Below are 27,749 nucleotides of genomic sequence, written 5' to 3' on the forward strand. Positions count from 1 at the left end.
CTTGAAAAAAAAAATAAAAAAAGATAATTCAAAAGAACATTCTTCATTATTTAATGTGAGAAAATCTATTACTTCTCAAGAGTCAGTGAGCCAAATCATTAAATGAAAAATCTTGCAATTCTAGACAGAACTCCTTGATGTGAAATGAAAGTAGAATGACAGACATTTCAAACAAGAAATATGGGTCTAGATTCTTAGTCTTTCTGCTCTGCTTTGCTGGTATCAACTGTAGGATAATATAGATTTGGAGAATCCTTAAATGAGAATAGATTTGGAGAGAGAACTGCTTTAGCTTTTTTTATGGAATAGCTGTGGGACCCCAATACTGTCAAATATAGAAACATCAGAGTCAGTAAAAGCTGACGTTCAAATTATGTGACTTATTTCAATTATTTGAGCAACTTAGAAATTTTAAAGTTTACAGGAGCCAAAATAATTCTTCTCTGCCATCAAACATTGCTCCTTTACTCTTCCCTAAAATGTAAAGGTGAATATTTGACCAGCAGCAAAAAAAGTTTATTTCCACTAAAGCAGCAAAAATAATACCCCCACACAAGTATAAATGTGGGGTTGGTTGGTAATATTGTTGAGCTGTAGGACTGATTAGACAGGAAAGATTTTCAGAAGAATTATGAAAGTACATGATGAACAAGTTTATCCTATATCTGTTAGAAGACAGAGCCAAGCATGATTTTTCAGGAGGGGGGATGACACCAAAGAAGAAGAAAAGCAGAAAAAAACCAGCTGTGGACTGTTTAAGATCCTGCCAAGACCTCAGTATACATCAAATCCTACGAAATGAGAAAAACAGAATTACTTTTCCTGATTGACATCCTGATTGACATCAGGAAAAGTCATTGTTTATCAAGGTATTGTTCTTCATTCAAATAAGGACTTTCTTACAGCTGAAGAGCTCACACATTCATAGATGATATTATAAAAAACATATTACATTTGTCCAAAAATGTATTTAATATATCTGAATCTCCAAAATGAGGCTAGGCATATATAGTATGAATTTAATTAGAAATTGTGGTGGGTAGAAGGGTAAAGGTTGAAATATTTTAGATTAATTGTAGGGATGAAATCTGTTTTACACAAGAAAAATATTTTTCTACTTTTTGTTAGGAAAAAAAAGAACAGACCCAAAACACAACCCAAACACAAGCTATTGCAGTTCTAACTGCAATATATATTTATAAATTTTCAATCTAATCTTAGTCTTTACTTCACACCTAAATTTTCTAACAATGTAAATTAAATCCATGGGTGTTAAGCACCTTTAGATTTGACCCAACTTCTATTACTTTCAATTTTATTGAAAACCATTCTTCATTAGCATGCTGTTGAAATGTAAATGAAGTTATTTTGCTTTCTTTTCTTTTTTTTCTTTCTTTTTTTTTTTTTTTTCTTAGTAAAGGACTACTTTTCTTATCATCTTCCAAACGGTGAAGTATGAGACATTTTCTTATTTTTCAATTAATCTAGGAGACAAAGATTTAATTTTCAGCATTAAATTGATTCTTATTAGCAAAAGACACATGAATGTTTTAGATTTAAATCATTACAACTCATTTTGTAGTGCCTTTATTATATGATGTCATCTCTAATCAAAAATATATTTTCAATTGTTTTAAGAACATTTAGCAGTTGTGTCGAAAGTCTTACATTGAAAGCAGTTATTAATAGGTCACTTTCCAAAAAGTGGAAGTATGTGCCAAATGAAATTCCAGCCATATTACTTCTGGGTGTAATTCTAATTGAAGTTTTCAGTGACACAGAGGTGTAAGGGCTTGTAAATGGGTTGGATTACAAGAATCCATCCCATGCTTATTCTACCATTATTCTATGACAGATAATTTATATAACTTTGTAATCTGCTACTTCATTCATATTGAACATACAGTTCAATTCATACTGCTATGGCTTCTTATTTAATAACATTCCCACCCCACACCCCACACCCCACACCCTTGTTCTCACTTTGTACATTTTACCTTTCTCATTTAAGGGTGCATCAGTCATTACTTTTTCCATAGGTACTTCCTGGCTGCAATCAATCTTCTATCTAATAAGTAGTCGCCATTGATGCTCTGGGAATGCATTTTAAACCTGTCTCTGTTATAAACTTTCCACCTTATAGAAGCCATGTTTCATAATATTCCGGAATTTGACTGTCCTTCAGTCTCCTTTGATCCTTTCTTACAAGTTGTCCTTGTGCCAGTAAGACCCTTCTCAGCTCTCTCTGGAACTGTACTGCTTAATCTCATTGGTCTAACTCAATGTTTATTGGTTTTATTATAATTTTTAACAATTTTCATATAAATCTTTTCCTTTCCTAAATAATCAATTCAACTTCACCTTTTTTCCTTTCTGTTCTCCTGAAGATTTTTTTCTGTTGCATTTTTGTCCTCTGGATATTAAGTGGTAAATTATGCAACTTATTTTTAATTTCAGGATAAAACATGAGAAAACTTATTTCAGATGTTTTCATGTGGTTGATAAAAAGAGGAATTTAATAGAAAATCAGATTGCAAACAGCAGTAGGCCTCTGTGAATAAAAAAGTGATCAGTTATTGCAACAAATGATTGTTATGAGCTGACCGGATTGTGAGGCAGCAGAAAAGATAGATGTGATCAGAAGTGGAGATGTGGATGTAGATGAAAGCAGAGACAATATGTTTGGGGACAAGATTCTTTCCAACTATGTAATGACTTTTCTCTATTCACTATACTAAAAAAGTGCTAGGCTACACCAGCTGAAATTCTGGTCTTACAATCTGAAAAATAGCTGAGAACTTCAAGGAAAAACTTTAGAGGTGGTTGGGGCTATGAACTTTGCCTTGTCTGTAGCAGTCTGCATGACCAGCTGCGTCAATGTTCTGTGTGTGACTTAGTGTCCTCTCTGTGTGTGGCTGTACCTGTATGTGTGTGGCTGTCTGTCTGTGTGTCTCTGGGATACATGCTAAGCTTCATTACCAGTTGAACCCGCAATAGGGAAAACAGCACCTGCATTCCTCAGTCTGTGCAGGGACACTGAGACCCCAGGGCACTGGGCTAGGCTCCAGTGGCCAGACAGAAAGGTCCTGGGCCACAGTAACTGAAGAATGTGGTAACACTCTTAATATCACTATACATTATCCTTTCTACAGATGCCAACAGTGCAACTGTTTTGAGAGTTGAAAGATTTAACAGAAAATTTGAGGCACCAAATATCTTTTGAACAATGCAGGTGACTGACACTGTATCAGCACTGTGAAACATCCCTCAGCTGTGCTAGACTAGTATAGCAGGTGACATGACAGACCCTGACCTTCAGTGCCACCACTCTTTCTAAATTTTAGTTACATTACTATTACATTACTGAGGAGAAATAAACCAAAAGGTGTTTAAAGCATAACTAAGAACAACTCCATTTGTTCAAAACAATATCAAACCTCTCATGACTGTTTTAGTTTTGTAAGCATGTAGATTTTCTCTGTTAAATTATTAGCCCATCAGTAGTGAATCTTTGGTGGATACTGGTGTGAGACTAGAGACCTTTTTTATTAGTTTTTTAAAATTGGTGGATTACCAATCCAAGGAACAAAAATGTCTTTTGTCTAGGCTTTTGCCATGTGCGTCGTTAAACACCCTAAAATGTAAAGCATAATGTTTCTTTCCAATAGAAATCCTCAAAACGTTCTCCCAACAGTATAATACACCACACAGCACTTGTGATGGTGACGTGTAAGTGTAATGAGCACCATTTGCTTGGTTAAAGTACTTGGTGCTCTACATAACTCTTTGGTTTCATAGAAGAAAAATCTGAAGCCTGTCTTCTGATATTCAAGTAAGAGCAGCCTTGTAGTTTGAGTGGAAAACACTCAACAGCAACTTGTGACAGCACAAATTTCATTTCTGTGCAGGCATCTCCAAAGACAGTTACCATGAAACTGAATTATCTGGAAACTGGGTACCTGCTCTGAATGCTGCATGGGTTTGTTCGTCTCCCCTAAAGGCTTTAAGGTTGGGGATTTTTCCACCCCTCTTTATTTTGTTTTCCGTCAGGATATTAATAATATCATCGGTTTCTTTTCAAATAAAGAGCTTTAGAGAGTGTCAAAGTGGCGTTTGCTACACATAAAGGAATTCCAACTGCCCCACAAATATTTGGTAACTTACCTACTCTGTTTTACAGCTGAAATAACATATAATTAATTATCATAGCACAAGGATATGTCCTGGCATGTCCTCTTTACCAATCATTCCTCCTTACTGCTACGAGCACTGGCTATGAGATTTATTGCTGAATTTTGTCCATTTAACTTCAGATAACTGTGAAGGAATTTTCAAGGAATTATATTTTTGTGGTATGGTATCACCTACTTGCTGTCATGTGATTTCAATGGACAGAAGTCACCACTAAAATAATCCAGTGATAACCATTTAGTCCATGTAGTAACATCAAGTTAATTTTACTGCCCTTCTTTAATATTGTTGAGAGGAAAACAGTATCTTTTAAAAAAACAGAAGTGTTGAGCTTTTCAGAATTGTTCACCATGCTGGCAAAAGACATCATCTGCTGCCTTAGCTGTGCTGGGGTTTTTTTGTTTGTTTGTTTGTTTTTGGTTTTGGTTTGGTTTGGTTTGGTTTGGTTTTTGGGTTTTGTTTTTTTGGTTGGGTTTTGGGTTTTTTTTGGTAAATTATTTTGTCAAATATACAAGCAAATTCTATGCAGAATTTCCACTTATTTCTACAGCTGTCACTCTAGAATTAAGTAACCTGGAATCTCTCTCTTTAATGATTGTGCAGTGGATGGAAAGGACTGATATATGAGCAAAGTAAAACAGTTGGTCTAGGACAGCTAAACTTAGACTAAAGCAGGGGGAAAGGAATATATGCACAATTTATCAGTCCTCAAATTTAAATCTTAGAAATAATCTAGATAACATTATCAATACCAGCAGTACCTTTAGTGAAAGTCCAAACTATTTCCATTGCCTTTATGAGCATTGCTCTAGAATTATATACATATTGCAGGGAAGTATTTATACATTATAAAGATTTTTAAACCTTCTCTAACCTGACTGCAGAAAGCCAACACAGTTCCAAGGGAGTTTCATCAGCATTACTGAAACAATTTTTAGTTCAACTACTCACCTTAAACTACTAAAAATCACCTCTTCTGGTTTTTTGGGTTTTTTTTGTTTGTTTGTTTGTTTCTGTTTGTTTCTTTGTTTTTGTTTGTTTTTCATTTTCTTGTTGGTCTTTCAGAAGGTGGGAGGAAGATTACGGGACTGGGAGTAAGTCACGGTTCAAGCCAGAGTTCTGAAACTTTCAACAACTTAATAAGCTGGTATCAAGAAACATGTACTATAGTTATCTACAATGTAATCTTACAGACTTTTTTTGTAACTTCACAGATGATAGACTTTTTTTCCTGAATTCAACTCAGTTTTTTAATAATTATCACACAGTAATGCAATATTATAGAGCTACCTAATTTTCCTGCAAATTATTTATCAAAGAAAGAGGAAAGAATGGAAAAAAATATTTTGGCATTAATGACTAGACTGAGAAATTCTAAATTTTTTTAAGGCATTGCAAATTCATGAGAAAAGGCTTTTTCAATACATTTAACTAGGGTCTTCTTTCTTTAATGTGCTTCATATAAAGAGGAATGTAATTTATCTAAATGATTGCCCTTATAAATACACTGGAACATTTTTGCTTTTGGCATATTTAATACAAATTCATCATTTTTATTTTCTCAGACATCAAAGGGGCAGTAAGATCAGGGCTGCACTGACTGTTTTTGTAGTTCTTATACTGGAAGAAAAAATAATTTATAAAAGACTTGAAATTTTCAAATGCTACATCACCTTGTGTTTTATTTATATAAACATTTTATATGATATGGCAATGTTCTCAGTCAATGAAGGATAAAAATTAAATAATTTTAAATGCAAGCCCCCATACAGATACATTACAAAACAACACACAAACAAGTGATATGTTTAAAATAAAAAAAAAAAAAAAAAGAAAAAAAAAGAAAAAGAAAAAGAAAGAAAAAGATTTGTTTATAAAGGTTTACAGATAGGCTTCTCAGTTTATCCCATGATACACAAGTCAACAGTGTTTTACATTATTTCATTTTAATTCATATTTTTTGACTTTGTTAATCACTGAACCAAGCAAATGTAAGATTGTTTCACTGCCTATGTATACACACACAAAATCATACCCACATTTTGGCATAACTCCTTCAATTAAAACAGCTTAAATGTCACTGTGGGAGGGTCATTTTACATCGCAGTGAATGGTACTTGCATCTTCTGAAGAAGTAGCATCTGTTTCTATAGTTTAATTCATTAAAAGTACCAGAAATAAGCCTGTAAATTGACCATAAACATAAAAGAGTTCTCACGTTAACCTTTGCTTTCATCCTGAACCACTTGGGCAGCCAGTCAGCTGGGAACTTGTGTGCTTCTTTCAGCAGGAATGTGCTGGAGATATGAGGAGACTGTCTTTACTGGCTGCATTGTTTTTAAGTGAATGTTAAAAGACAGACAAATCCCAAATAAATAAAAACAGAAATTAGAAATTAGAAATTTAGGCATAATTCTAAACTTCATGGCTGTTAATGTTAAATTAGGCTTTAATATAATTAAGATGAACGATAAAGTTTTTTCTTCATTAGCTTCCTAACAGTCTTGAGAGATGTAAATGATGGTTGACTTGTAATGCAAGTTTGAGCAGCCCCAGTGAAATCACTGGTATATGTCCTGTGGTCACCCTGCTGCAAAACTGCAAGTGACAGAGTACAGACATATTAGGGGAAGTATGAGAGTATTTTCAGTCGTGTACACGAAAAACATTTTTTTGCTAATGTCAAGTAGCATTCACATAATCTATCTGATGTTGCCATCTGATTTGTCAGTGTCAGCTGCTGTCATGGCCACATATCAGAGAGACATAGGAAGACTCTCAGATTTCCTCTGTCGATTAGACTAAACCCTTTCAAATGAAGCTGTAAAAGCCTGAATTGAAATTCCAGCCATCTACTACTCCTTATTCATACTTACACTTGGAATACTATTCTTGTTTTGGCTGAACTGGCTGGCTTGTAAAGGGAATGATGTCAACATTATTCCTTTTTAATAAGGATTAAAATCAAAAGGAACCAAATAGATTTTCCTTGCTTGCTTCTTTTTGAAGGTAATTGTCCTGGTATCAGCTGGGATGGAGTTAATCATCTTCTTAGTAGCTGTACAGTGCTGTGTTTTGGCTGTGATGTGAGAATTATGTTGATAACCATACTAATGTTTTCAGTTGTTGCTCGGTAATGTTTATACTAAGCCAACGACTTTTCGGTTTCTTGGACCTTGCCAACCAGAGGGCTGGAGGGACACAAGAGACTGGGAAGGGACACGGCCAGGTCAGCTGACCTGAACCACCCAAAGAGGTATTCCATACTGTGGGACATCATGCTTGGTGTATAAACTTAGAGGGTTGGCTGGGAGGGATCGTTGCTCGGGGACTGGCTGAGCATTGGTCAGTGGGTGCTGAGCAGTTGTACTGAGCATCACTTGTTTTTTTCCTTTTCCCTTCCTTTGGATTTTACTCTTGTCCCCCACCTTTCCATTCTAATTGTTATTATTATTGTTGTTATTGTTATTACTGTTGCTCTTATCACTTTATTCTGTTTAAATTATTAATTGTTCTTATCTCAACCCTTGAGTTTTACATTCCTTTCTGATTCTCCTCCCCACCCTTCCAGGTGAGGGGGAGTGAGCAGGTGGCTGTGTGGTGTTTGGTTGCTGGTAGTGTTTGGTTGCCAGCTGGGGCTAAACCATGTAATTAATATAATTACAATAAAGTAATATAATTTCCTGGATTAAATTTATTTTACAGAAACATTTTGCAATGAACTAGAAAGACATAGTAAAATGGATATAAACAGAAATATATTGTAAAATATATGACCAAAGTCAATTTTTCAGAATGCTTTTTGTCTTTGTAAAGCTTTTTACGAGTGTCAAAGGGTATGAGCGAGAGAATTAGACACAGTTTGGACAGGAGTGTACCTTATCATGTACCTTATATTTAAGGTAAATCCTGATCCAGCAAACAGTTCCTTATGATATTTGCTATAGTTTAAGAGCATGTGTAGTTAGCTTGTTTGGAAATCACTGCTCTAAAAATACAGTTTTCTACAGTGAATGAGTAAATTTTAAACCTTAAGGTCCTGCAAGACCTACAAAGTTTCCTACTGATTCTGAAAATTTTAATTGAATGTTCATCAGCATCTAAAAACTCGATACCCTGAGTGTTTTAGGTTACTTGTTATGTTGAATGTGCAGTTTTAGCTCCACTTCAGCTGTACCTGTTAATTCTTGGCACTTCCACCACTGTGGATCATGGTGTCTCCGTGTTAACCACTCAGTAAATGAGAAAAAAACACAGGCCAAATGTTACAGGGTAGCTCTGGTGACATGCCCAGCTTCTCACATAAACTTTATGGCACTGAGATTTTCTGAACAATATGGTGTCCTTTCTTCTCTATGATGTTGTTTGGAAATCTTCCCATTCTTGCATGAGATGAAGTATCTTAAATACAGTAATTCTTCATTGTATAATTTTGGTTTAACAACGTGCAGTGTATAAACCTATCTTCCAGTAAGCAGAGCATCCTGATTCTGCATTTGAAAATTAACATGTCTAGATAAATGAAGCAACCCCTTATTCTGAGAATCCTCACTTTGGAGTCTATCATTTTGACACCTAATGCAATATTGCCAGTGTTAAGATATTCATACTACATGCCAGATCTCTAATGCATGAGCTAATGGAGATGCCGGTAACAGTTATATGGTATCAGTCATATGGTATGCAGCTTTTTCTGTCTCTATCCTCACACCTTATATCCCACCATGTTGGCATATCTCCTCATATCAGCAGAATGTGGTCTCTTTCTTCCCACCCTTTGCTCCAGTGTCACTGTTGATAAGAACACAGAGGGACCAGTTTTCTCTGCATGTTGTACATTAGGAAATTCAGCTTTATGGAAAAAGAAGAAAGTCTTTCCCCAGTGACCAGCATTCAGATTAGTTAATCCACCAGAAACTAGTAGCTGGGTACAAGTAAATCATATATTCCTGAAATATCGTTTAGCTAAATTTGGCCTGATTTTATATGGCTAATAGTGGCAGAGCTTTAACTTATGGGTTATTTCTCTATCAATTTTGTAATTTTCTAACCAAAGTCTGTAGACCACAGAAATTCTAAGAGAACAACTTTGGGCATTTTTTGTTATGAAATAAGTGATTTGTTTTGACTAATCTGTTCTTTGAAATTTCTCAAACACTGTAGGCAAAAATGCTCCAAAATCCAATATAGGGCGGGAAGTCAGTATGAAGTATGGCAACATGAAAACTTCTATTTTTAATGTTTTTTTTTAAATACTTTTTATTTTACATTTGCCAAGCTATTAGCAGCTGGAAAAAGAAGGGTTGGAAGAGCCAGGGTCAGTAAACTCTGAGATCATGCTCTTTTCTTAGACCAAAGATGTACTCCATAATCAATCTCCTCAGGGCTTGAGCATGCCATACAAATGGGAAAACAATCATAACTGAAAAAAAAAAAAAAGAACTAGTAACTAGATTGCCATCATAGAATACTCTCCCGCTCAACATACAGGATTTTCCTTAAAAAGTTATAGTAATTAGAGTTGTAAAATGAGTGATACCAGTTTCTGATCTGCTGTCATCTTAGGGGTTATGTATTTCATTGCATTAAGGTGTACAAAAAAGGAACTTCATACCAATATAAATACAATTCCACCTGTTAAATGTGATTCACATAACCTGCTTTTGTGACCACTTTCCTCATCTTGAAAGGTTTTGAGATGCTGTACTTTGAAGCATGACATTCGCATGTGTTGTAAAAGTAACTTAGATAAAATTTAGATATATAATTAATGATTTTTCTATTTTCCTTGGTGGTCTGTACTAATGAAATAATGGCAATTCACAAAATTAGTAGTAATTTAATTTTATGTGTTTTAAGAAATTTTGAGATTTTAAAAAAAAACTCACTCTTTGAAATAGAATAAAAACTAGATTTTCTTGAAATTCTGCAAAGGATTTCTTAAGTTCCTCGTAACAACACTGGCCAGCTGGTTGATCTGTTATTCTAGGTTTCTCTCAATTCTTCTTTCATTCACAATATTATGTGACTTTCATTTGACTTTCAAAGTGGAAGCAGAGTACTCTGGTGAAAGATTTAAATGTTTTCCTTTGGTCCAAGCTAGAAAAAGTGTGCTGGGCTTTGCTGCTCAGGAGTGGTGCACCCATTCCAGACTTACACTAATACAAGTTTATTATACACCATCCATATTCTATGGCTTCCTTTGTGTATATGCGTGTGTCTGTATGTGTCTGAGTGACTTCAATGTAGCAGATGGATATTTGCCCCTTGAAAATGAAAAAAAATTCTTTTGTCTCACACATCACATTTGAGAGCTTACAAGAGAAAGTGTACTATCCAAAATTTTCTTTAACAGCCTTATGTAGGGAGAGAGGAGATGAGGAGATTTGTTCATAATCTTTTGAATGAGTATAACTTCCCCTATAGAGGAGTTCAATGATATATGTGTTTTGTGTGAAAGTTACATATTTAATATATATTGTTTTGTAGTGTGTTGTTGATGGTTTAGTGGTTTGGGGTTCTTTTAAATTTGTGCTTTTGATTTGCACATAAATCTTCAATGTTGTCTGCCTGTACAACCTTAATCTGAGCTTGAACAGGCAGACTGTTTTCCACTTCTTGAACATGTAGTAATTCTGAATATTTTAAGTTTCCTAGTTTTCTAATTTTGTTTGCCTTTTGTAAAAGTGTGTTAATTGTTGTTACTGCTGTTTATGATCACAGAATCATAGAATCATTTAAGTTGGAAGAGATCCAAGTATTAATCTAACACTGCCAGGCCCACCAATAAATCATGTCCCTAAGCATGTCTACATGTCTTTTAAATACTTCCAGGCATGGTGACTCAACCACTTCCCTGGGCAGCCTGTTCCACTGCTTGACAACACTCAGTGAAGATCAGGTCTAAACCTCCCCTAGCACAACCTGAGGCCATTTCTACTCATCTTAGTACTTCTTACTTGGGAAAAGAGATCAAGCCCACCTCACTACAATCTCCTTTTGGGTCATTGTAGAGAGCAATAAGGTCTCCCCTCAGACTCCTTTTCTCCAGGCTAAACAATCCCAGTTTCCTCAGCCACTCCTCATGAAATTTGTGTTCCAGACCCCGCACCAGCTTTGTTCCCCTTCTTTGGACATGTTCCGGCACCTCAATAACTTTCTTGTCGTGAGGAGCTGAAACTGAACACAGTATTCAAGGTGCAGCCTCACTAGTGCTGAGTACGGCGGGGGGGGACACGGACGGACGACAACCACTTCCTTAGCCCTGCTGGCCACACTGTTTCTGATACAAGCCAGGGTGCTATTGGCTGCCTTGGCCACCTGAGCACACTGCTGGCTCATAATCAGCCAACTGTTGACCAACACACCCAGGTCCTTTCCCACCAGGCAGCTTTCCAGACATTCTTCCACAAGCCTGAAGTGGTGCATGGAGTTGTTTGGACCCAAGTGCAGGACCCAGCACTTCTCGTTGAACCTCGTACAAATGGCCTCAGCCCATTGATCCAGCCTGTCCAGCTCCCTCTGCAGGGCCTTCCTGCCCTCAAGCAGATCAACACTCCCCTCCAGCTTGCTGTCATCTATAAATTTAACTCAGGGTGCACTTGATCCCCTCATTGATCCAGATCATTGGTACAGATATTATACAGGACTGGCCCCAGTACTGAGCCCTGGGGAGCACCACTTGTGACCGGCTGCCAATTGGATGTAACTTCACTCACCACCACTCTTGAGGCTTAGTCATCCAATCAGTTTTTTACCCAGGTCAGAGTACAGCTGTCCAAGATATGAGCAGACAGTTTCACCAGAAGAATGCAGTGGGAAATTATGTCAGTGGCTTTACTGAAGTCCAGGCAAACAACATCCACAACCTTTCCCTCATTCACTAATTGGGTCACCTTGTCATAGAAGGGGATCATGTTGGTTAAGCAGGACCTGCCTTTCAGAAACCCATGCTGGCTGGGCCTGATCACCTGGTTGTTCTGTGCATGCCATGTGATGGCACTCAAGATGATCTGCTCAATAACCTTCCCTGGCACTGAGGTCAGGTTACTACCGAACCATTAAAAGATAAAGTATATATACCTGCTTTAAAAAATACATAGTTAAAGACACCAGTTCTGGAAAGACTTATAGATATAAACCCCAATCACTAACAGGATTCAGTCCATTAGCTTGAATGACATTACCCAGTATTAAGGCAATAAAACTGGGAGGAGAACTGGCCCCATGTGACTTTTAAAGAGACAGTATTCAATTAAATGAATGGCTATGAAATGAACGTGTCATTGAATAAAATAAGGAGTATGAAATATTTTAAAGTACTCCAGCTCAGTTTGGGATGAATTGTCAAAACCCGTTTATAGAGGTTTCAACTCAGGCTAACCACCATAATCCCTTATACAGTTTTCAAAAGCTGAGGCACTGCGCCCTTCTTGCATTTCATCATTTACACCTTTTGAAAAAACAGTTATTTTACATCTATGTAGTGGAAAAAACAGGTGGATTGTGTACTTTGATTCCTGTAAAATAATCCAATTTCATAGACTTTGGGATTCACTTAAAATAAGGTTAAAATTGCATAGGTGGAAAATCACCCAGCCCCACCAGAATCACATGCAAGATTCGAAGTAAAAGAAAAAAAATCTGTTACAAGTGGAAATTAGAATCACAATACTGATTTTGGATTTGAAATCAGATTCTAAAGTCTAAAATTGTTTGAAAGCATTTCATTCTTTGAGTCTTCCTCATGTCTCCTGATATGAAGATTTCTTTTGTGATTGGTTTACTAGTGATCAAGTTATTGATGAATTGAGCCAGGAAAAAAAAAAAAAAAAAAGGTACTGGGAAGGTGAAGATTAACAGCTAATCACTTTGAATTCAATGGGATTTTGTCCTAAAATTCTTTGCAGGTATACTTTTCCTGCCAAGTTACCACATAGATACTAGCTCAGGATGATACATACCAAATGAGAAAACACTAGATTATTTCCTCAGGTAGAACAAATGGGTATTTACTACTTTATGGAGCTTAGCTAATAGTGATAGAAGCATAATACAGAACTGGAACAATTTAAAACATAAAATATTTGTACAAAACTATTTCAATTAGACCTTTGCTACTGCTACATAGGTTTTTACATGGTCCAGTGAGACACATTCCTTCTTTACAATATTTTCTACCCTCTGCTTGTGTTTTTAAAGGGTGTGCTATTATGTACTTTGGAGGCATTATGACTCACATTTTCTCTTTCCATCCTGCTCTACATGGAAGTATACACTTAAACTGCTTTACTTCCCAGTATATTATATAGATGATGTTAAAATAAATAGAAACATTTTTTTCCCTTGACAGTTTTTTTTTTTCTTCACATAGCATCTTTGCAATTCAATCCAAAGATTAGACAGCTATAACCTACTGTCTTTCAAGACATAGTTCTCCACTGTTTCAGGAAATGGATCAAGTCAAGACCTGGAGACTTCTGAACAGTAGAAAGATTCCCATTCCTCTATAGTAAACATGAAAAGAAATTAAGACATCTTGACATCTTTCTCCTATTTTGTATTGTCACAAACCTCAACATCCTTACCAGGATGTGCTAATGTTGTATTCTCACCATTTTTTAAATATGCATGATAAGGGAAAGTGGTCTAAAATATGAGTCTTCAAATACCAGCTGTCAGCAAAGTGACATTTTATGTTAGCATTTCTCTTTAATGCAAAGGGCTGTTTCATATTTTGTGTGTGCGCATGTGTGCGCATGTGTGCATATATGCACAGAGTGAAGTGTTATTTAAATCTGCTTCCATCTTATATTGTTTTCTACTTGTTATTCTACTGGTTATTGAACTTTTTGCATGCAAAAAATGCAGTTAAGTATAACATTAGACCATAATGTATGTATGACATAAATATTAATCTTTTTCAGTTATGATCTCAACATTTCGAACAACATCAATAAAATGTTATCATAATGATCTCTACTGGAAGATGAATATTAAAAAGAATACTTAAATCTGCAGCCACCTTTCCCACAGTATGTTGTTTCCAGATCAAAGCTTTGACCAACCAGCAAACATTACTTGAAGATTTGAGGAGCTGATACCTACAATAAATTAAAAAAAAAGGCAGAGTTTTCAAAGAAAAAAAAACGTGTAGCACATTCTTACTCTTTCTGGTTTTAAACATGGTTAAAAAATGAAGAGTCTTAGTTTAACAGAAAAAAAATAATAAAAAAGAGCATAGATATTTTAAAACACTCGATCGTTTCAGTTTTTCAGATTGTGAAAGTGCTATTTGCGGGTAATGATTACATAAAAACTCCCATTAGCTTCCTTTAGGTTAGTCATATACATAGCATCACTGGTATGAGTAAATATCTGAGAGTTCAACCTTGTAGATGAAAATAGTGCCCAGTACCAACTGAAGCTCTTCCATTTTCAGCAAGTCAAATTGGATGAGATCATGACCCATTACTCAGTTTGTTAAGACTCTTCAGCAGAGTCAGCAGGAAAAGTCAGTTTTTACCAAGGTCAAAATTATATTTGTATGTGACACTGTTGTCTAGAGGGATAAATCTGCCCACATAGACTTTTTCACCTCTATTCATGGGGGAAGGGGAAAAAGTAAACCAGCAAACTGTTCTTAATGGTCATCTTCCATCCACCATATGACAAAGCACACAACTTTGTTACCACCTAGGAATGCTCTGTTTTTAAGCACACCTGTAGCATGAACTGAATGATCCTTGAACTATACAAAAGGCTAACCTGAACTTAATGTTTCAGGAAATGAACCTGAAATTGCATATATTCTGACCTTTAAAATATTGGGTGACTTATTCAGTAATGCTGAGGAACAGTATTTCTGCATAATTACTCTGTGGGTTTTTTACTTACATTGACAAATGATTTCAGTTCAATTACAACTTAGTGAGGTATTTCTGAGAACAAATTGAAAAGTTATTTTTTTCTGAAAGTCAGGCACAGGGAAAAATAATACTCTCTCATGTCTGTTAAATATCAACTAAGCCTGCATATGTTTACAATGAAGTAAAGATGCTTTCATCTCTACACTAGCTTCTGATTACTCTGTGTGCATACCCTGAAAAGGATGACCTCAAATAAGGACTGGCCATTGATCTGCTCACATGTCTTTTATGACAGAGGGAAACGCTGGCTGGCTGTGACAGGAAAATTGTTCTAAATAAGTAACAAATTGGATATTTTTCATGTTTTGTTTGTTCTTCCTCTGGTACACTGTCATCTGCAGCTTTCCTCTGGGTATCGTCATGCTCATCTCACTCTGTGTATGCACATTTTACCATGCTTGCTATTTAATTTTTAAGCCAATGCTTCTGAAAACCTGCAAATTTATAGAAACATTCCTCATTCAGTTTTATTTTAGAAAAAAATCATTAATATTTAAATTCTTATAACATTCCTTTAAGTTTACATTGTTATCAGATAAGAGTAATACCAATTTGCATAGGAAAACAAACTACTTTACATCTTTCTTAAATTAGAGAAAGTAATATATTGTGCTATATTGCAAATATTTGCCAAACTGTTAAGTTTTAATACCTATCTGAAAAAAAAAAAAAAAATCAGGAGATTATTTAGTATATTCTTAATGTGGGAAAATAATGGAGTGTTTGTTATTGGTTTCAGAGAATAAAAACCAGAGTCATTAATAACCCAGCTTATCAGCTTAGTGAAAATAGTGTCGGTTTGACCTAAGGTGTATAATGCTTTTGTCTATAGCTGCAGTTTCACTTTTATATCTATATATTACTGTTTATCCTTATCTATATGCTACATGTTTATCCATGTGGCTGGCTTTTGTCTATAGCTGCAGCTTTCACTTTTATATCTATATGCTACTGTTTATCCTTTCAGAATTGCAAATGCAGGGCTCTGGTTAGTAAAATGCAATTCTATGTTGACTAAGAAAATTGTACATTTCCTATATATCAGAAAAATATTTTGTGATGGACAGTAATTTTAAAGTTCCTTATTTTCTTTGGCAACATAGTTTTTTATTAGGTCACATGATAAAAGCTCATCTATACCTGCATCAAGGACCATAGAAGCAATGACAGGAGGGGGACCCCAAAAAGTGCCCTGACACAGCTATCCCTAGGCTCATACAGGTACTGTCAGCTCATCAGACCCACATGCACAAGCCCAGAGGAGCAGGGACAAGTTACCGGTAGGAACGGATGTGTTTTCTGAGCCCCTGCCAGAGGTCTCCCAGAAAACCTTCAGCCCCAGTGTCCAGGTATGAAGGACAGGGGAGTCCTTGTTGGCTCTCTGTGTTTATGTGCATGTGCAATAGTCTGTACCAGAAACTAGAGTGAGGCTGTACCCTTGGAGATTGTATGTGCCTGTGCAGCAACTCATGTGCCTGGGATCCGGATGAAGCTGCTGGGCAGGCTCTGGGTCTGAACCAGGATGTCAGAGAGACCCAGCTCATACATACAGGTATATATACTGTCACTTATAGACCCCTCACCTTGTTCAACCAGAGGAAGGAACAGGATGAGGCTGTTGTTGCTGTCTGTGTTCATGTGAGTGCTCCGAGTGCCTGCCTGTGATCCATGTGGCTGGCTGAATATATATGTGTGCTTTGTGTGTGTGTGTGTGCCTTCTAAGCACCTATCTTCAAGCCTTCCTACTGGCTGAACTTGGGCACATGAAACTGCACCACCCTGGCTTGTGTCTGACATGAAACTCTTTTAACAGTTTTTCTAATGTCCAGTCTTGTTATGAACTAGGTACTAAAAATTTTTACCTGAAGTGTTTTATAGGCTATACTAATTAAGATGGTGAGTCTGTTTTACAGTTGGACTTGAAGATCTCAAAGGTCTTTTAAATCTGAATGATTACATGACTCTATGACTTCTAAAAGAAAACTTTTTTTTTTTTTTTACAAAATACTGAGTACTGAAAGAGAAACAGAGAATCCATAATCTTTTCTGTATTTCCTGTTCCACAGAGAACTCTATATGGAATTCAGTCTTGATAGCCTTTCTCTTATGGCTATGCAAATTATATTCAATTGCTGTTGTACTTTACAGAATCAGAGATACATTTATGTTGGAAAAGACCCTGAAGATCGTAAGGTCCTACTGTTAACCCAGGATGGCCAAGTCCACAAATAAACCATGTTCCAAAACACCACATCTAAACATATTTTAAACAGTCCTGGGAATGGTGTTTCCACCACCTATTTGGGCAGCCTGTTGCAAATCTTAACCCTTTCAGTGAAGAAATTATTCCTATTATCCGATCTAAACCTCTCTTGGAGCAACTTGAGGCTATTTCTTCTCATCTTATTGCTTATTATCTGGGAGAAAAGACTGACCCCCATGTATCTACAACCCTCTTTCACATAGTTGTAGAGAACAATAAGGTCTCCCCTCAGACTCCTTTTCTCCAGGCTAAACAATCCCAGTTTCCTCAGCCACTCCTCATGAAATTTGTGTTCCAGACCCCGCACCAGCTTTGTTCCCCTTCTTTGGACATGTTCCGGCACCTCAATAACTTTCTTGTCGTGAGGAGCTGAAACTGAACACAGTATTCAAGGTGCAGCCTCACTAGTGCTGAGTACGGCGGGGGGGGGGGACGGACGGACGACAACCACTTCCTTAGCCCTGCTGGCCACACTGTTTCTGATACAAGCCAGGGTGCTATTGGCTGCCTTGGCCACCTGAGCACACTGCTGGCTCATAATCAGCCAACTGTTGACCAACACACCCAGGTCCTTTCCCACCAGGCAGCTTTCCAGACATTCTTCCACAAGCCTGAAGTGGTGCATGGAGTTGTTTGGACCCAAGTGCAGGACCCAGCACTTCTCGTTGAACCTCGTACAAATGGCCTCAGCCCATTGATCCAGCCTGTCCAGCTCCCTCTGCAGGGCCTTCCTGCCCTCAAGCAGATCAACACTCCCCTCCAGCTTGCTGTCATCTATAAATTTAACTCAGGGTGCACTTGATCCCCTCATTGATCCAGATCATTGGTACAGATATTATACAGGACTGGCCCCAGTACTGAGCCCTGGGGAGCACCACTTGTGACCGGCTGCCAATTGGATGTAACTTCACTCACCACCACTCTTGAGGCTTAGTCATCCAATCAGTTTTTTACCCAGGTCAGAGTACAGCTGTCCAAGCCATGAGTAGTCCATTTCTCCTGGGGAACATTGTGGGACACAGTGTCAGTGGCTTTACTAAGCTTTATTATATTTTGTCCTCCTTTGTTTTAGTTGGATACACTAATAGGCACTTATTTAGACATACGTATAAACATTTTGGATTTATAAATACGTATCTGTAAACTATGTTAGTAGTTAGATAAATCTGTCTTTCTGGTAAAGACTATGTACACTGCTGCAGGTTCAATGAAGAGAAGCCTGTACTTCTGCAGAATGAAGACTAGTAAAATGAATCCATAAAAAAAAAAAAAAAAAAAAAAAAAAAAGCGCAGAAGAGGAAATAAGTTATATAACCTAGGTTTTTTTGCCCTTACTTATAAACTGTGTCTTCTGGTTAAATAAACTGTCTTTGCCTACAAACTTCAAATTCAGTTATTCAACTGCATGTTTTCAAACTCTTGGACAATGCTGTTCACTTGTATTTCTCAATTAATATTTGTCTCTTTAGTCCCTTGACCCAGCTTGCCAATTTTTTTGTGACACTGTGATTTCTTTATTTTTGCTGTGTTGAAAAGTCTGACTTGCTTGAACTTAACAGTCAGGTTGTTGGATGCTTCTTTGTGCCTTTGACTCAAGTGACCTTGCAGGCTCTGTGCTGCTTAGTGTTGCCTTAGAGAACACACATGGTTTTTTTCTCTGTGCAGTTGTTCCTTTATGTGTCACTGATTATGTTTGTCTTTGAGTCATCTGCCTTTCAAGAAACACAATTAGTCTTTCTTTATGATTTGAACTCTCCCCTTCTTTCTAGGCTTTCTTCAGTAAGCAAACTGCTTTAACTCCTTCAACAATAGCATCATACTGTAGAGGACTGAGAACGTGAATAACTTTTACCTCAGAATTTCCTTCTTATTTCCAGTTTGCTTCTTATATTCCTTAGTTACATTTTGAAATCTGTAATTGTGCCAACAGCTATGGCAGCACACATTTTAGTCATCCAGCAATGATCAGCACATTATCATAGAGCACAGGTAGGTCAGTTCTCCCCCAGGTGTAATTCTATGTGAATCTGGTTTCTCATCATTGACACAAAGACCTGACCAACACCTCCCAGTCAGTTCTTCCCACCTTTTCTTTCTCCTTCCTTTCATTATCCCCCTTCTTTCTCCCCATCTTCCTTCCTGCCTCCCTTTCTTTTTCTTTTTTTTTTCTTCTTTTTCTTTTTCTTTTTCTTTTTCTTTTTCTTTTTCTTTTTCTTTTTCTTTTTCTTTTTCTTTTTCTTTTTCTTTTTCTTTTTCTTTTTCTTTTCCATTTTCTTTTCCGTTTTCTTTTTCTCTTCCGTTTTCTTTTTTTCTTTTTCTATCTTTTTCTTTCTTTCTTTCTTTTTCTCTTTTTCCCTTTCCCTTTCTCTCTCCTTTCCTTCCTTCCTCTTCTCCTTCCTTCCTTCCTTCCTTCCTTCCTTCCTTCCTTCCTTCCTTCCTTCCTTCCTTCCTTCCCTTCCTTCCTTCCTTTCCTTCCTTCCTTCCTTCCTTCCTTCCTTCCTTCCTTCCTTCCTTCCTTCCTTCCTTCCTTCCTTCCTCCCTCCCTCCCTCCCTTCCTTCCTTCCTTCCTTCCTTCCTTCCTTCCTTCCTTCCACAGCTCTGTGCAACTGCTTGATGATCCTCCTGGTGAAAAAGCAATGAGTTATGTTTTCTGGAAGCTTTTCTGTTTCAATTGGTCTCTTAGTTTCCTTTTCTGTGCCTCCATAAAACACCTGGCTCTGTTTTCTCAATAATTTCCTGTTTGTTCTCTGTCGGCTTCCCCATAAGTTTTCTCTTATCCATATTAAACAAACTCATTTCTCTCAGCTTCTTCTCTTAAGTCATTCATACATTTATGTGTCAAAATATTTGCATCTTAATGTTTTGGAACCATTTCAAATGAGACTTGGCAATTCTGGTTTTTTGGCACATGGAATCATAGAATAGAATAACAGAATAGTTTAGGTTGGGATCAACCTTCTGAGGGCCAGTCTCCTGTTTAAACCAGAGTTAAATTTAAGGCTGGATCAGGTAGCTTATCTGGGTGGGTATTTAATGGCTGCAAGTATCTCCTCTGAGGAACACATTTAAGTGTGCTTTATCACACTTGAGAATTTTTTTAATTGTTTCTGTCTGTGATGCACCTTCTGATCATGCTTGCTTATCCTTTTGCTATGCACTTCTGAGAAGTTTGATTCCTTTCTCTATTACTCTTAAATCAGGTAATTGAAAACAGCAGTTAGATTTTCCCCTTAGCCTTCTCTTCTCAGTCTGAACACACCCAGTTTCCTGAGCTGCTCTGAAAGTTGTGTTCTTCAGTGCCTTAGTGGCCTTCCATCAGTTTGTCAACATGTCTTATATTTGGAACAACAAAACCTGGATTCATTTCTCCAAATATACTCTCTCCAGTGCTAATATGGTGGTGAAATCACTTTCCTGAATCTCAGCCTTGAAAGATATACAGCCCATACCATTGCACTCACTAGGGCATACTTTGCCACAAAGGCATGATGCCGATTCGTGTTCAGCTTGCCATTTCCCCCAGGCCCTTCAGTCCTTTCCTGTGTAGCTTCTACCCAGACAGCTGGTTCCAATCCTGTACTGTGGTGGGCTTATTTGGACATTCCAATTTCTCATTTTGTTGAAATATATGAGATCCCTGCCAGCTTGTTGGAGTCACTCCGGAAGGTGGCCCTGCCCTCTATTGTACGCACCAGTACCTGCAAGTTAGTGCTATCTGTAAACTGAAAGGGGCATATTCTGCCATGTTGATGGTGAAAGTTTTGAACTATTGGTCCCTGTATTGGTCTGAAAAGAATGACATTCATAACCATCTGTCAGTTACGGTTTGAACTGTTCATCCTGACCTTTTCAGCCCATTGTTCATCCCATTTTTAAATCATCTTCTAGTCCAGACACTGAGATCTCACTGCCTAAGTTTGGTTACAGGGATGTTACAAAGATGCTATGGGAGACCTTGTTAAAAGTTGTATTAAAGTTGTCATGTTAAGAAGGGGGGTTTCCTTGAACCCTTTATATTTGATCAGCCTGTCAGTTTCTCAAGAAAGACAAGACCCTTGTGTCCGGCCAGCCTGTCCACTACCTGCGTTTTGACAGCCCACTGTAGCAGAGGGTGATTTGACTGATCTATTCAGGGACCCCCACTGACAGCGTCACAGAGTCAAATCCCTTGTAACAGCTACTCAAACCTCTTATAATAGCTACTCAGATCTCCAGAGATTTATACAAAAATGAACCTCAGCTGAAGATATTTATTATACAAAATGCAAGTTTGTGAGGTACAAAATGCAAGAATGAGGTTCAAAGATTACTTCTGATAATATAATGACTGCAAGAAAGTTTAAAACAATACACCTAATATTAGCTACCATGAGCTTGTCGCAGAAGAAAGTTCTTAACCAATAGATGTCCCTGTGGGGAACAAGACAGGTTCTGCCCTTCAACTGATCCCAGAAGTTACAGTGGAGTGTCCCCTAACTTCTCCCCTCCTGTGATCATTTTTTTATACTTCATAGTACATTGCATACTCATCATCATACACAGGACTGGCTACAAGTTTCTCACTTCTAGTGCAAATTAGTGTACATCCTCAGATAACACTACTGAAGTCTTTCACTAACTACGCATGTTCTCCAGGCAGGGTTTTGCCCTCTTTCAGGGGATGGGGGTAAGGGCTATTTGAGTTGGAGATAATGATCTCCCAGTACTACAATTACCTTTGCCCTACATTCACTTTACCAGCTTGGCCAGAACTTTCTCACTTGTAGGTTTCTTTTTGCATAATTTAGATAGCAGTGTTCTTTTCCCCCTCTGTTATTTTTTTCCCAAGTTTGACTACTTTGATTAGAAGGCCTTTCATTCATCAGATTTAATGACTTTAGAGGGTGGGTCAGCTCAACCTAAACTTTGTGCACAGAAATATTTGAAGTAAAGTTAAACACTAAATTAGAATTTGGTAATTTGGCAGTTTAGACAACAGTTTACCCCTTTCTGTGCTTATTTCTGTCCAAGATCAGTTAATTTTCTTTACATTTAAGTGGAGTTTGAGTGACTCTAGTCATACATATTTTTGGTTTTGATTAGTATTGCTTGCCCCGTAAGGTGTGGTAGTACCTTGGAGGCAGGTAATTATGGGGTGGAGGTGTGCATTAGCATTACAATGAGATCATCTCATCTGAGGAAAGCAATTTTGCCACATTTGTTGGCTCAGAAGCCGATATCTTCTCATCTTCTCAGCTGTGTGGTACCATCAAGTTCCCACTCCTGCAGGGAGTATGACAAACCCTGGCCACAGTGTCTCCACTCCACTCCAGCTTCTGTTACTCCTATTAGCATGTGCTGAGATGGCAGGCTGTGTCGCTTAAGGAGCCATGGTAAAGGTAGATTTTGTGCATGTCAGCCATCCTGAAAGCAATAATTGTATTTTAGCCTATAAAAGCTCTCTGTAATATTATACTTCTATTAGGTCCCAGTTTTCTCTAATTCCTCCCTGCAAAGTAATTTTCCCACAAAAGTAAAGGTAAATAACATGCTCTAATGTCTTTTTGTTCACAAAGCCAGTTATTCCATCACAGAAGACTGTGTCTGATTTTCTCTTTGTAAATCTGTGCTGTCTATTCTCAGTCATGACCTTGTCCTTCATGTGCTTAGAAGATTACAGGAGGGTTTGCTCCACAATCTACCAAGCGACTAAGGTGAGGCTGACCAGCATGTGATTTCCTGGAACTTTACTCTTGCCTCCTTTCAAAGATGTCCATAGTATTTACCTTTTTTTCTAGTCATTGTGGACCTTCCCAGAAGGCAATTCAAAGATAGTACAGAGTGGTCTTACAATGATACTGTCCAGCTCCCTCAGCACCCAGAACTCCTCCGGTTCAACATTTGCTGCCAGTGTATCTGTGGAAACCTTTCCCGTTGCCATTAATACCCTTCATTAGTTTCTGCTTCAGCTGAACTTTGGGTTTCTGAATTCCAGCCATAACTGCCCAGTTCTCTACTTCTCCTGTGCGGCTTATCCCCATTTCCACCTGCAGTATATTTCCCACAGGCTCCCCTTCTTGCATTTGAACAGGAGTAGCCTGCCCTCCCACCATGCCTGCTTGATTCCCTGATCACCTGAATGAATCATTCATGTGTTTCAAGGAGGTTGTCTTTCAACAGTTCAGAATATTACAGAAACTCTGAATGAAAAAATCCCAACACAACCCCTTACTAACCAGCAGACCCCAGGGAAGGAAATGAGGTATTCTTCCCTGTCTGGCAAACTTCTTTTCCATTATCTTTGTGCTCCATTCACAGAGAAAGGCCAATCTATTTTTAATGTAGTTCTGAGTGGTGGTCACAGCTGGTTGTAGGTTTCTGTATATTTGTGTTAAGACTTTCTTGTTGGTTTTGTGTATGTGTATGTGTGTTTGGGTTTGTGGTTTTGTTTGTGCTGGGTTATTTTTAATGGTCAGGACCCTACGAGACAAGTCCCTGGCTAGGCATGGAACAAATGGAAAAAATGGGCATGTGGTTATGGCTGATGAATCTCATACTGTCTTTCCAACTCCAGTTTGGTTTATTTCAAGTAGCATAAACCCACATTCTCCCCAGTAGACTGAGAGTCTTTTGGGACCATAAAACACTAGTGCACAAGGCATCTAAAAGAGAAAAGTTGGTTTTAAAACTATGCTACCTACAAAAGTGCCAAGAATTTGAATGAAACATGTTTATTCATTTTAGAGATATGGAGAAGGCATCCAATACAGAGAATGGATTAATGGTGGTGGTCATAAGTAAAAAGGAAAAGGAAAAAAAAAACAACCCCCAAAAAGAGGAGCACTAAAAGATTAATTTAAAAAAAAATAAATTTAACTTCTGAGATAGCAATAGAGAAAATTTGGAAGAGAAGATGAGGGAGTTAGAGCTGTAAATCAGAGTGATCATAGACTGACATAGAAAGCAATTGGTGACATATTAGCTGGGAGAGGAACATGAAATAAGGAGAAATAAAAATGGATAGTACAGAGAATAAAGACAAAAAATTGCCAGTAACTTTGGAAGTAAACCATAAAATAAAATTTCCAACCAGCTAGTGTAAGTATAGTTAAGCTGTACTGTGTTAATGGCATGTTTCATACATTGGAATAATTATGTTTGCTTGTTGATTTTTAAACATCTTAATGGCTTCAGACTTGAGCTAAAAACCTGTTTCCTGTTCATGTATATTTATTTCTTATTTTAATTCTCAGAGCTGTGCATTTATTTTATATAATCACAGTTAAACTCAGATGCTATTCTCAGTGTTTTAATGTTTACAAGATGACAATCTGATAATGATGAATATGTGCAGAATAGAATAGTTCAGCTGGAAGAGACCTACAGTGATCATTTGGTCCAGCTGCCTGACCACTTCCACACTGACCAAAAAGTTAAAGCACGTTATTAAGGGTATTTTTATATATATATATATAAATGCCTTTTTTTAACATACTGACTGGCATGGTAGAATTTAGATCAAAAGAATTAGCTCCAGTCTTTATGTTGAATAGCTTGAGCAGTATGACAAGTCTGTTTGTACCCCTCCTCTTGGATCAGTTTCTAAATTTCTCTTAGGCAGCTGAGGATGGACTGCATACAATATAATGAATATGTAGAAAACCACTTTTTTAATTTTTTTTAATAGTATCTGAGAGTAATTTGCAGCTTCCGTAACTGACATGCAGATATTCTGATAATCAATGTTTATACATAAACCCTTATGAATTGATTCCCTTCATGTAGAAATTTTCACAGATATCCCTGTTCTACAATTTCAAATGTATTGTAAAGTGATTTTAATATAAAATCAGAGCACATGATGCTTCACAATTTATTTAAAAAATAACTTTAAAAGTTAAGTTGTATATTATTGTCTTTTTTTGAAATAATTTAAAAATATTCTGTGAATTGTTCTGTTGAATATATTAGTCTGCTGGAATTCATTTAATGTTTACATTGTGTTCTACAGAGACTTTCACAAGTATAGAGATTGGGTTGTGTCTAAACCACAGATAAGCCCTTTTAAAGAACGCTAATTTATGCTAAAGAATGAAGGCACAGGTTGACATAAGGAAGATTTATTTTCATAATTTTTCTGCTGGGCATGATTTCCCTTCATGTTACTGGTAGTAAACAATCTGTTCCCGTACAATAGCAAATGCATATAACTAAGATATTATTTGTTGAAAAGATAGATAGTTACAACTAAGTTACTGCCTGTGGCATGTTAGATGTAGCACTGTAGATTTTTGGTTTATGGGGACAGATTATTTGCAAGAAAATTTGCTACAAGTTTCTGTTCCAAATAATCTTTTAAAATACAAATAAAAATGTAATATATATTTCACAGAGTTCATAGTGAGAACAATGAAAACACAGTATCACATTTCTGATTAATATTTTTCCTTTTGTGCAATATATTGAAAATTATGTGTCAGCACATAAAACCTATACAAAATGTAATAAAATAAATCTTTGCAAAGACAATTTCTTAACAATTTAACGTATTTTTTATATATACAGTATTCTGTGAAACATGTTTTTAAAGTTTTTTGTACATAATATGCTGTATTAGAAGTAAGTATTTTAGAAGAATTTATGGCCTTAACCTCTGGCAATCTCTGCCAAGACTTCCAAAGCAAGGTGCTAATGCATTTGGAGTCAAGGATTAAGCAAAGTTGCTCGACTGTGTTACCCAGGAAACTAAGATTACTTAGTATTTTATGAGCCTAAAGTGACAGATTTTGAAATGTTGCTACCAGGTTGTGCCTGAAAAATATTTAAATTTATCCAATTAAATGCTTGAACTGAGTAATTTAACTGCATATAAGAGCATTTTCTCGAATAATGTATGAATCAGAAGTGAAAAAAAAAAACAACTCATGTATTTTAACATGATCTTTGGAAAGATGTGTTAATGTTGCTTTAGGTTACATTTCCCACTGCAGAAATACAAATGAAATTTTAGCATTCATTAAAAAATAATAGTATTTGGAATAGTATCAGGAACTTGGCAAATACATATGTCTTGTATGAAAAAAGGTCACAAATAAAAGCAAAGAAGGAACCTTCTATAGCCTAGCAGTGTAACTTCAGTTATCTACATCAGAACATACAACTGCTCCAATTTTTGTTTAAGCTAACAAGACATGTAGGGTAATTACAAAAGAAGAAATAAGTCGAATGATTTTTAAACATGAAGTTGTAACAACAGAACTATAACAACTTTCCATTCACCAGTGTCCATAATACTTTTGCATATTTATAAATAGACCTGCAATATAATCAGGCTTGTTTCTGTTTACATATAAACTGTTATAAAAAGAGGAATCTCATGAAATTTGAGATTTTTGGCTGGATTAATAATCTATTGAGGTATCTAAAAGTACCTCTACCATCTTTAGACCTAATTCTACACAACTTGTTAGAGGCTCATATGTGTGATAAAGCTGTGTAATTGATTTGTAACTATTTTTTAAGTTGTAACTACAGCATGCAAGAACATTCAAGTCAATTCCAACACACCCCAGCTTGTACTCATTGAAGACTATGATAATGCCAAATAATATTTTGACTTTGTGTTATGCTTAGCAGAAACAGAGGTGTTTGTCTTGCATTACACCTCTTTTTTTTAGAAGAGAGGCATATTAACTCTGTACAGTAACAGAAAGTTACTCATAGACATAGTAAGTTCATTGTGATGTACACAATAGAAAAGCACATATTTCATACACATTAATTGATATATTTTGTACATGACTATTTGTGATTTTTTTCCCAATATACGATGAAAGATGATCTGAGAAGTTGCTTCAATGTTCTTCACTTCTGCTTTATTTAGATAAAGATTTCAAGTCTTGTCACAGTATCAGTTAAACGGTCTCTCTTCCTAACATGATTTCTGATCATCTAGCCAAAAGACAATGTTTTCTGTTCTTTGTTCTTAATAAGAAGGCCTGCCATGGAAAAGATCTCCTTGGGGGGTTATTTATTTCTGAATTTTAATTAAGATATGCAAACTATGCAGAGATTTGATCACTCCTCAATACAACAAGTGTGGCAATGGGATACACTGTACCACTTATAGTTCTTGTTCTCAACAATTAATACAAACTGAGATAACAAAATATCAAATACTGTCTTGTGCTAGCCACAGAATCACAGAATCATGCAATGGTTTGGGTTGGAAGCGACCTTATAGATCATCTAGTTCCAACTCCCCTGCTGTAGGCAGGTGTTACTGAAATCTCGGAATGAAAACCTTATTGACACCAAAGTGATGTAGATAAGCAGACACTTCTTTATTGACGGCCGGGTGCATGAGTGAGTCCTCTCACGACAAACGC

This window comes from Falco cherrug, chromosome Z (assembly GCF_023634085.1).
Source record: "Falco cherrug isolate bFalChe1 chromosome Z, bFalChe1.pri, whole genome shotgun sequence".
Classification (NCBI taxonomy): domain Eukaryota; kingdom Metazoa; phylum Chordata; class Aves; order Falconiformes; family Falconidae; genus Falco; species Falco cherrug.